At 43.6% G+C, this 12,220-nt stretch overlaps 1 pseudogene; it reads right to left on the reverse strand.

Annotated features, from left to right (window-relative positions):
• Positions 1–2,253: 2,253 nt before the first annotated feature.
• On the reverse strand, positions 2,254–2,387 carry LOC137769724 (U6atac minor spliceosomal RNA; annotated as a pseudogene).
• Positions 2,388–12,220: the final 9,833 nt, after the last annotated feature.

A 12,220-nucleotide genomic window follows, 5' to 3' on the forward strand; every position in this document is an offset into this window, starting at 1 on the left:
GATTGGCTGAGGCCCCTGTCGCTATTGCATTGCAGATCAGCTTCTCCCTGTGACCAACTGTGCTGCCTTCATGCCTTGACAGGTGATGACTCGGAGCAATCCCCCCAAATAAACTTTCCTGTGCGCCAATCTCCATCTCAGAGTTGTCTTCTTGGGAAACCTCATCTGCATTTTATGCCATGTGCAGTCTCCATAGTCTGTATAATCTCTATGATAAAGACTAGAACACAGATCCTTTCACACACCCACACACACAAATATGTTCCTTAAATAAGCATAGATTATTCACAAATAAATTATTTGCTGCTCACCACTCCCTCTGCAGTGGGACTACGGAGAGGGCAATTCTGGGTCTGCAGTACGTCTCTGTGAGAGTGTGTGAATCTGCATAAATGTGTTCATTTTGAGTTTTCTTTTTTTATATTTGCTATATCTCTTCCCTCCTGCCCCCTCTAACATTTATTATTAGACTGTGGATATAAAACCAGGAATAGCAGTAGGGACAGGGTCAGAAAAGGCCAGCAAACACGTGGTTGGGTTAGAGCATGGATGTACTTTAGCAGAGAGAGCATCCTGTAGATTTCACTTTCTGAATAGTTCCTGATTTTGTCTACTTCCCGCCTTCCTCCCTGTTTTCTCTTGGCTGCTTTATTCCACCAGTCTTACCTAGATTACTACAACACATCCCTGGCTTATTTCCTGTTTGCTGTCTTATTCCCTCCAAACAAATGTCCATACTGTTTGGACGATATGGACAAATATGTCCAATGCATCCAGTGACCTGCACTGTCAATCTAACTTGTTATCCTGCTTGTTTAAATCTCTGAGTGGCTCTGTGGCACAGAATGCTAGCTGTGCTCCAAGGTTCACGTTCCCTTCCTCAGGATGAAGTTATAACTAGGAAACAGTGGGTACGTTTGACAGGCTCCCTTGTTTCTTGGTGTGACTATGTGATTAGCTCCTGCCAATGGAATGTTAGCAAACATGGTGCCAGTCACCTCTAGGCCACGGATTTTAAGAAATAAACGTGGTTTGCCATGCTCTCTTCTCATCTCTTCTGGCTAGAAGCAGATAAGACCCTAGGGAGCCGCAAGATGGAAGGAGTCTTAGTTTCCGAATCACCACGTGGAACAGAGCTGCCCACTGACCAGACTCTTCTGCTTCAAACTATTACATGAGCAAGAAGTCATTTTCTGTTGAGTTTGAGCCAAAATACATATTGACATCTACCAGTTACAGCAGCTAACCCACCCAAACTAATAAACTGCTTATTACTCTTATGAGATATTTAAGCCCTGTAGCGTGGCTCACAAGCTCCTGCAGATGTAGCTCCTGCTTGCTTCTTCAGCCTCAGTGGGTAAGGCCTCAGGCTCTGAAGCTGGTCCACATGGGTTCATGCTTTAGCTCCCTCATCGGCTTTGTGACCTTGGATAAAGTACTTGAGTTCTTTCTGTTTCCCCTCCAGAAGAAGATAACATTTGTCAAGAACTCTGAAGAGTCTGAGAATTTACCCTGCTCCAGAGTTAGCTTGCCTTGCTTTCATGGATGCTGGCAGAAGACACGAGACTCCTAGGTTAGAGGAAAAGGGCTTTATCATTCACAGCACAGCGGGTGACATGAACTTCATGTTTGTATTGGTTCCCCTTGTCCTCCAAGATCCCCCGTGCGATCCGAAGCAAGGCCACGTAGATGCTACACACGCAGTGCGTTCGCATCACAGCTAAAAACCCTGAGCTTAGGAATCCCAACTCTTTTTAAATGGCTGTGAACAAATCTGCCTGAACTTTGCTCCAGCAGGAAACATTATCCTTATTATAATAGACAAATATAATAAACAAACAAACCTGCTTCTGCTCTGGAGGAGATAAAATCTCTATCTTCCCAGGGAGCGATGTCTCCCAACAATATTGCCTTCTCTTTGGATTATTACAAGGACTAAATCAGTTAGCACCTAGAGCTGTTTAGAATCATGCCTGGTACATAATAAACCTTCAATAATTGAGCTGTTATTATCATGTCTCTCTATTCCACCTGCTTCTTTTTTTCTTTTTAATTTATTTTTTGTTGCAGTAACATTGGTTTATAACATTATTTAAGATTAATGTGTACTTTATATTTCTACTTCTATATACACTACACCATGCTCACCACCAAAAACTTAGTTTCCATTTGTTAGCATACAGTGGATTCCCTTTACCCTTCCCCTCTGGCAATCACTAATCTCTTCTCTGTATGTATGTTTCTGTTTTGGTTTAAAAATAATGGTTAGATGCCACGAAGTAGGTGGCAATGCTTTGACCGTATGCATGTTGTCAGGTCCAAGGGTCTCTTCCATCCTTGTCCCTGGGTCAACGGGAGTGCTAACCTTCTCTCCTTTCATACAACACTCCACCTACTTCTCTACGTGAACCAATCTGAGCTGCTTTTACTCACTCAAATGTGCCGCACTTTCTTTTGCCTCTGGGTCTTCAAACTGATTCCTGTGTCTGGAGTATTCAGCCACTCACCCCATTCCTGCTTTTCCCTCACTTCTGCCCCCACCCGTGAGCTTAGGTGCCCCTGCTCTGTGCTCACACCTCCGCTTACTCTCTTTCCCTCTCCTAGAACACTTAGCAACCCTCAGTGTTGATGTTGTTTACATTTCTTAAACTCCCCTGGAATGTAAGCTCTGGGAGGCTAGAGAAAATATGAAGCAGCAGAAAGGGCTCTGGTTAGCTTAAGGAAAAGGGAGAATTTATTGCAAGTTTTCTGAGTTACCTCATGCGATCAGAGCTGGAGTTGAACAACCAAGACCATGGGAAGGGAAGGGCCAGGTGATCTCCAACAACCTCAGCATGAGGTGTCCGCAGATCCATTTACTTAACTCAGCTTTGATGATTCCCAGGGTTTAGGTGTATCTTTTCCAAATTTCAAACATTAGAAACAGAATCTGAATTCAGCTTGGGTTAGGTGATCACACTGGATAAGTCAGCTATGGTCAGTGGATGGAGTTACATAATACAGATGTGGCCATTGGAGACCGTTCCCAATGTAAAGACATTAAACTGGGCCAGTCACTCCCAAGGATTGTCTACCACTGGGAATATGCCCAACATGCACTTTATTCCTGACGCCAGGCTTGCTGCCTCCAATTTTTTCCCCCATTGCAGTAGGACTCTTCTGGTATTAAGTTATTCTCTCTCAGCTTTAAACCCACTCGATACTCTGTTTAGTGACACTGGGGCTGGGTCTCTGCAAACCACATTTCTGCCCTGCTAGATGGATCCCTGCCAGGCTCCGGCAGTGGGGGCATGAGAAGCGGCCTGCAAGGCTGGAGGTGGGAGAAGGGACTTGTTCCTTCCTGGAGGCTCCCTGTTTTTGTTGGTGTGACTCACCCACCTTGCTTCTTCACCCAGCTGTGCCAGTTCGTTCCAGCAGCAGCATTTGAATCCAGTTTGCACTCTTTACAATACTCACAGAATTACTCTCATCATGCCCACTGATACCAGCGCCAGCCAAGCGATGCCCCCTCAGAGTGTGGGAGCCACACATGTCCTCTCCTCTGTGTGCGGAGACACCGACACCAGCTGAGCAGCACGCTTCCTCAATGTTTGGTGGTCTCCCAAAGCTCAGAACCCGCCCCCCCGCAAAGCTCAGGGATACCAATACCAGCTGAGCAGGACTCTCTCCTCAAGGGCCTGAGTTTCAACTCCGAGGGGCTCCTTCTCCAGGCTTCTGCATCTTGGCAACCACTTCTCCCTGTATCCCCAACCCTAGGGATAGCAGCTGCTTTCTACAGTTCCCACCCTGTGATAATGTACTGTTTTCTTCTTGCCTTTTCATTTATCTGACTAATAACTCTTTACATTGAACTCTATTAAAATAACTGGTATGATTTTTTCCTGGCTGGACCCTGACTGATATATGGGATGATTTTTCTAAAATAGAAATCTGATCTGATTTCCATTTTGCTTAAAATGCTTCAATGATTACACCAATGTTCATATCGGCACTATTCATAAGAGCCAAAAGATAGAGACAGCCCAAATGTCCATTGACAGACAAATTGCATAAACGACATGTGGTATATCCATCCATAACGGGATGTTGTTTAGCCTTAAAAAGGAATGAAATTCTGATACAAGCTGCACCTTGGATAAACTTGGAAAACGTTATGAACGTGAAATAAGCCAGACACAAAATGACACATATTGTATGAGTCCACCTGTATGAGATACTTAGACTAGGCAAATTCATAGAGACAAAGTAAAATGGAGGTTACCAGGGGCTGGGGGACTGGGAGAAGGGGGCATTATTGTCTATCAGGTACAGAGCTTCTGTTTGAGATGATGGAAAATATTCTGGAAATTGATAGTGGTGATGGTTGCACAACACTGTGAATGTACTTCATGCCACTGAATTGTACACTTAAAAATGGTTAAAATAGTAAATCTTGTGTTAGGTATTTTGCTACAATGAAAAAATTACCAAAAGCAAAAACTGAATAACGCTTTAGTGGCTCTCATTGATGATTTGGTTCAGTGAGGAAAAAGATGTGAAGATGTGACTCGGGCTTTTCCTGAGCAATATCAGGCTGTGGCGCTGCCCTGGCTTATGCACCTGCCATCGTAATCGGCGGGATCCCCCCTTCCATCCCAGGAGAGCCTAACATAGTCGGATGGGATCTACTACCAGCATATGCAGCGTTCTCGACAGGGCTGCTTTTCTCTCTTCATTTAAGCAGTGCTTTTAGGATCTTCTAAAATCATCTGCGCTTAATGCCTTCCCACCAGGCAGTGTAGTTACTGCAATTGTTTCTCTCTTGTCCTCAACTGGACTTTCGCATGGACATTCTTGTCAACTCACTTTTTTTTTTTTCTATTTTTTGGCTGCGCCTCGAGGCACACAGGATCTTAGTTCCCCGACCAGGGATTGAATCTGTGCCCCCAGCAGTGGAAGTGTGGTTTCTTAACCACTGGACAGCCAGGGAAGTCCCTCACTTTTTGATTCAAGATGACCACCCATTTAGTGTTTCTCTTTTTGTCACAGTGTTGAAATTCTAAGTTTTGATGGTCAGAAAACCCCACACCATTATAGCAGGAAGCACAAGAACCATGTAAGTGAAGTATCTCTGACCTAGTGCTTTGTTTGCCTTATAAGAGTTAATTTTAACCTAGAAGATTTGGGACCATAGATTGTCCTAACATCCTCAACTGATGGAAGATAATGGGATGATAAAAGACAGTTTCAGGCCCAGAAAGTTTTTTTCCCGTTATCAATTCTCTTCTTAATGTCCTATTTCAGAGAAGGAAGTTTCAGTGGTACTAATAAGATTTCCTCTCTCTCTTTCTCTATCAAGGAATGAGTACAATTTAGATATTTTGCCTGAGCAAAATAATATCAACAAATGTGAAACCAGCCTGATACTTTCATTTTCTTGCTGAGGCATATCAAGATCCGCGAGCTAGCTGCCAGAGACTATGAATCTAACTAATCTTCCTCGAAGCTCTTTCTAATCTCTCGCTCCCCAGCTCATCGAAGGCCCATTTCCCCTGCTAAATTCAATGTTAGGTTAATTGGATTGGCTGTGTAATATGCAACTGACATTATCTCCATAAAATTCATTTATAAGTTTTATTGCCTACATAGTGACAGAGTGAGATAATACATTTTTAAAATGACTACTGTAGTTAACATTCCCTAAAGAAGAAAATGTGTTTCAGGCATTTGGATTTATTAAGGAAAGGAAAATAGAGTCACAAGACAGAAAAAGAAGAGAGAGAGACAGATAGAGGGAGAGAGAGGCAACACCATTTAACTTCTAAAACATGGGTTGGATTTTGGACGACCTCTGAGGAGACTATTTCCTGGATCTTTTTGTCACAGTGCTTCAAGGCATGCTGAGTGACACGAATGATACAGAGAAGGGACGAAGTGCATTTTCAACATCGTATCTGTGGCCACTGTCCAGACTCCCCTTACGTTCTGTTACCCATGCAGTGGATGCTCGCAGAAGGCAATCAGAGGGACACGTGAGTCTAGGGGAGGAGTGGTACATTCTTCTCCAGCCCTGGGACACAGGGGCAGATACCGCGGGACAGGTCTGGTGTGGCGAGGGCTGCGTGACTCCCCAGTAGACCCGTGGCAATGCCTGGTGGCCATGGACCGCAGCTCTTCCATTCACTCGCTGTAAGATCTCTGACAAGTCACAGGGTCTTTGTGCGTCTCTGTTTCCCTCTCTGTACAGTGGGGATGAAAAATACTTGCCTCGTAGTATTATTTTGCGAATTCAAGGAGATAATACACAAAGATCTTAGACCGGTGCCTAGCGCGTACTGAACATTTAATCATTGTTAACTACTTTTATTAGCATTCTTCTCTCAAACTCAGAGCCTCAGGGGACTGGTGCTGAAGATGGCCACAAATAGTCGCATGAGAAAGGAAAAGAGAGGGACTGTCGGGGCCTTGGAGAGAAGGAGGAAAGCACCACAGTCCTGCCCTGGGACGGGCCTGGTACCCGTCGCTCAACCTGCACAGAGCGCAGCTCGTCTGCAGACTCTTACTTTCTAAGTCCTCAAGGCAATGGAGTCTAATGTTAAAAATGTGGTTAGAGCTGGTGTAGTTGGGCAAGAAGAGGCATCGTTTTCACCCAGCCTGTGTAGCTGTGGAGATGGCAGAGGGTAGGGGGTAACAGAGCGGATTTTGGAACCAAAGTGTGTCGGTTTCTATCCAGCACCGCCAGCTATTAGCCGAGTTCATTGGCGAGTTGCTTAACATCTCTTCTGAAAAAATGGGGATGATGATACTATCTACCTTGTAGAGTTGTTATGAGGATTAAATGAGTTAATAACTGAAAAACATTGAAGGTATTTCCTGGAACACAGTAAGTGCCATGTAAACATCTATAGCTGAAGAAGTTTATAGTAATTGTCATTTCCATGTGAGTTTAATGCTATTATGTATATGCAACCTCAGCTCTTGCATGGAATTTAGGGTGGAAACATTCACCAATGCAACCATGTTTCTGATTACCTGGGATGTGGTTTTCAGATTCTGTAAAGACGGTGAATCAAGCACACAGATTGTACATGATTCACTGGTAAACATTTAAGGTGTTTCCCAAACATGGAAACGGAAAGAAAAGGGAGAAGGGACAACACTGCCTAGTGATAATGAACCGAATGGTTATAAAAAGTATAGCGTGCCTTCAGGGGGCAGAAAAGGAGAAAGCACAGAAGAGGATCAATGAGAGGGAAGGTGGTCACTGTAGCCGGGAGAAGGAGTTGTTTGGCAGAATGGCTTAAACCACTTTTTGACGTGGCAAGACGGAGTTGCTCTAATGAGACGGTTGCATACACAGCGAGGCATATGCTTGCCCCCTTTCCCTTCTCCTCCCTCCCACGATGCCTTTATATTTTTAGCCTGTGTGGTTGGAATGATGAATGCCCAAGTGGAAATAGTGTTGGAAGGAGATTTTTCTTGGCAAAATGGCCGCAAGGGCTGCCAAGTATTTTCTAAGATGTAAACAAATCATCCATCTTCATGGGGAAAGATTAACACGGTATTCCCGAGTCAGGGTAGGATTTTCACCTGCTGTCATTTGCAATGCGAATCCCCCCCCATCATCATAAAGTTTACAACCATTAAGCAATCCATGACTCAGAGAAATCATTAGTGTCCCAGCTGCTAGAATCAAATAATCAGGCAGAAAATAGTAAATAAAAACCGCCTACTATGAACAGTGGAAGGCTACAGTGGAAGTGGCACTGGTTTGTAGGTTTGGATTTTCTCTTGGTTATACCACCGACTGCCCTCGGTATATCTCTACTTTCACAGTTATAAGAGAAAGGTGTGGGATTAAATGATGCTTGAGATACCTTCTTGCTCTGAATCCTACAATCTAGTGTAAAGTGTGATTCTAGGCTACTTTGGCCAGAAAGCAGCTCTGTCTTTATATTTATGATAAAAACCTTCCAGAATTTCTGCACCCCCCTCTCCTATCTTTTGGAGGGTCCCTTTCCACCAGAGTCACACAGTTATTGCCCTTACCATGCCTCACAGCTTTCTACTACAGTGTATGGATTCTCCCTCTCAACGGACTTCACAGGCTTGCTATGCTCTGGAATGTATCCTGTTTGACATACTATCTCCATTTCTCTTAACTTCAGCTCAACCCAAACTCACCTGTCTTGCAGCTTCCTTCCCCGGAGCCATACTCTTAGCTAGATAGCTTAAAAAATTATGTATTCCATCTAAAAAAAAATGGTTCTGAAGAACCTAAGGGCAGGACAGGAATAAAGATGCAGACGTAGAGAATGGACTTGAGGACACGGGGAGGGGGAAGGGTAAGCTGGGACGAAGTGAGAGAGTGGCATGGACATATATACACTACCAAATGTAAAATAGATAGCTAGTGGGAAGCATCCGCATAGCACAGGGAGATCAGCTCCATGCTTTGTGACCACCTAGAGGGGTGGGATAAGGAGGGTGGGAGGGAGGCTCAAGAGGAAGGGGATATGGGGATATATGTATATGTATAGCTGATTCACTTTGTTATACAGCAGAAACTAACACAGCAATGTAAAGCAATTATACTCCAATAAAGATGTAAAAAAATATGTATTCCAAAAAGTATTCCTCTTTTAGCAGAAGATATCTGCCTTTCCATATGGACTTAACCCAAAAGAATGGTAGGCATTTCAGTGACCACAAATGATGGGGGGATACCTACTCACACCCAGAAACTTTGGGAGTCCCAGCTCACACTGATAGCCAACTGCCTACATGTAAAGTCTACTTATATCTTCAGGCGATTCAATTCAAGGACCATATATCAATCACCAGATATTTGCATTTTGTTGTCCTAGGCTCTGGTGCGGTGAAAGGTATATCACTAAGGTAAACAGGACAGTTCCTTCTTATAAGAAGCTTAAGCCTTTGTAGAGCTACAGAATTGTTTTTTTTATCTTAAAGGATAGCTTTACAAATTTTGTATTGTGGAAAAATATACATAATATTCACAACATAAAATTTATCATTTTACCCATTTTTAAGTGCACAATTCAGTAGCGTTAGGTACAGTCACGTTGTTGTGATAATAGTTTTATCCACAATAACTTATTTATTTATTGGGAACCATAAGTTTGAGTGTATAAAACTGAGTAAATTATAGTTCACACCTTGTAGGTGTGACTTAGCTGAACAAATAAACGTGATATAAACTGGTCTAGAATTTTAAGTCAGTCTGCCTGCCTTCCTACTTTCCTTCCTTCCTTTCTTCTCTCTCTCTTCCTTCCATTCCCACTCTGTTCCTAAAATGGTCTAAAGTGGATTGCAAAGCTACATACAATATAACAGGGTGAAATAAATGGAAATCTGTTGGGGAACATAAGGGTGGGAAAGTGAGATGGAGCCACGTGTGAGGTGAGTTTGGAAGACACGTGACTTGGAGTCCTATAAACACATTATATACAGGCTTCAAATTTTATTCTAACCCTCCCAGAACCAGTTTAGCAGAGAAATTTGATCCATTACAAGATTCACCGTATCCTGACCGGGACATCAAACAAAAAGAGGTGCTCAAGAGCACACAGCTTTTCTTGATACCGAGATCAGAGGAAAGTTCTCCTGTGGGTTGTGCTTGAGAGGATGTACGTGGTATGATGAACCACAGCCATCCGTCAGTCTACACAGCAATGAATCACTATGGACTGTCTCTTATTAACAACCTCCAATGCAGCCTAATGGCATTGCCCAAATGGTCAGTTCAGTAAAAAAGTGTTGTTCCAGTGCTCAGGTCTTTATTGGGCTGGCCTAATCCAGGGGTGGATTTTAGAGGGTCTATGGTGGATTAGGAGGTTGGTATGCACAGTCTTTAAGGTGGTCTCAGCTGGGGCACTTGGCACATCCCCAGGTTGAATGCCTGTACTTCAACAACCTCCTCTATTTACCTCAGTGTGCCTTGCGAATGTTATCATTGTCTGTGTGTCTGTGACATGAGAAAAGTAGGGAAGTATCATTTGGGGCTAGTCTAGTTTGTGATGAAGAAGTCCCATCGCCTACACCTAAGAGACTGCTGAGCTCTGAATATGTAAGTGGGAAGGTCTGGTGGTGTGACCTACTGTTCCCAAAGTGGTATTAAACATAAGCTAAAGGGAGGAGAACCAGATCACAGGGCTTTTTAGCTAAGAGGATTAATCTATTTCTTCTCATCTTGAGTCTCAATATAAGTGCCATCATGGTTTCAGTTCTAGTCAGACAGAAATGTCCAGGTTCTCCATAGAACCCATGAAGATTAGCCCAGTTGTCATGATTTTTGGCTGTTGAGCATTTCTAGCATGCGGAAGTCCCTCATTGGAAGAGTCTTGGTGATGATGGGAATCACTGGAGAAACCATGAGCTGGGGGACCCCCAACTTTTTCTTGCACATGACTTGGCCAAGTGTACATTCAAACTTTAACTCTTAAGTGGTACACAGATGAAGAGACTGTGAGATTTGTTTCTCAGTAGTTGTGGTGGTGGTTTAGCAGCATTGTCTACAACTGGTGACAGTGTCCAGTGGCAGCTGAGTCAAGTGGCCATAGAGGTATTCAGCCGTGACAGCAGTAGTTCCTATCTGACGAAGTCTTTACCTTGGGTTTACGTGTTTTGTGAGCCTAGTTCTCCAGCCTTCTTATTGGGCTTCTGAGTTGCCCAATATTTTTTCTAATAATTCCTTTATTGCTTAAGGTAGTCAGGTTGTAATAAAGACTCTTGATGATATAGCCCACAACTGATTCCTTCTCATGGAACTAAAAGCTAAAGAAAAGGTTACTTTAGTCTGGAACAGTGTCTCCAGAAAGTGATACAGAGGTCAGCCATGATCCAGGAGTTAGTACCAAATGACCCATGCCTGCCATACCTACCCATAACACACAGGCCAGAGAAACCTAACCTTGTAATAGGGCAGGAAACATTGGAAATAGAACATTTGGTTAGCCAATAGGTTTTTAATTTATGGACTTTAAAAAACGAGATACCTTCTACTACGGATTTAACTTGAGAAGCCCACATCTATAGAGTTGAGAAAGGCAAAACAAATAATCAAAATCAGGGTCCCACATTGACAGTGGTCTTTGAACACCTCTAGGGGGCTGAAACTCATCCTCCAGAAGATTACAGTCAGCCTGAGCTTACTAATCGAGTGGAAAATCCTGACCTGGAGAACAAGCATCCTAAGAATCTGATGACATTCAAGGCATGCTACCCTCAAAATACAGCACCTTGGCGTATTGAATATTTCAAGTTGGAGGAATTTGAGAAATGGCAGGTGCAGGAAGGTCTTTCTGATCTTCTCCTGAAGCAGGTCATAAAAGCTTCCTGTGAGAGCTGCCCTTCACTCTTCAGCAAACCCAGCGTAGAAACACTCAGGTTGAACCATTCTTTTGGGGTCTTCATTTCCTTACAAAGTCTCCCGTGTCATGTAAAACTTACATTAAATGAATATGTCTGTTTTTCTCTTCTTAATCTGTTTCTTGTAATAGGGGTCCCTGTAGAGAACTTAGAAGTGTAGAGCAAAGAGATATTTTTCCGCCCCTACAAATTATAACATCCAGATATTGGCTGTAATTTGTGAAGCTGGAAGAGCAATCCTCCCATATGTGAACTTAGGCCTGAACTTCTGGGAATTTTCCTACCATATTTATAAGTATGGCTGTGGCTGCATAACTCCAATCAATGGCTCCCTTTTCCCATGGTCTTCTCCTTTGTGTGTCTCTCTGTCTTCTCTTCTGCCTCTTATAAGGACATCTGTCATTGAATTAAGGGCCTCCCCAGGTAATCCGAGATGATTTCCTCTCAAGATCTTTAATTACATCTGTAAAGACCTTTTTTCCAAATCAATCAGGTCACCTTCACAGGTTCTGGGCGGACGTATCTTTTGGATGGACCACCATTTATCCGACTACAGCACCATTCCGTCCCCCAGACCTAGGCTTCCACGTAAATGCCAGGTGGTGTCTGTTGGGGCCTAAGCTCACCTCCGAGCTGACTGGGGCTGGTGTTGGCTGTTTGGGTTCAATGGCAGCTCCCAGAGGTTGTGCTGCCTCTCCCCACAGTCCTCACCTCCTGGAAGAGCCAGTGAAGCAAAGCCCGGGAGCAGCTTAGCTCATCCTGTCTTCATGCCCAACAGAGGCTTTTCATGCTCAACTCCCCGCACTGCAAAATAGAAAGGAAAACTCGTCATGCCCCTATTTTCTAAAGA

The sequence above is a fragment of the Eschrichtius robustus genome, chromosome 9 (genome assembly GCF_028021215.1).
Source record: "Eschrichtius robustus isolate mEscRob2 chromosome 9, mEscRob2.pri, whole genome shotgun sequence".
Classification (NCBI taxonomy): Eukaryota; Metazoa; Chordata; class Mammalia; order Artiodactyla; family Eschrichtiidae; genus Eschrichtius; species Eschrichtius robustus.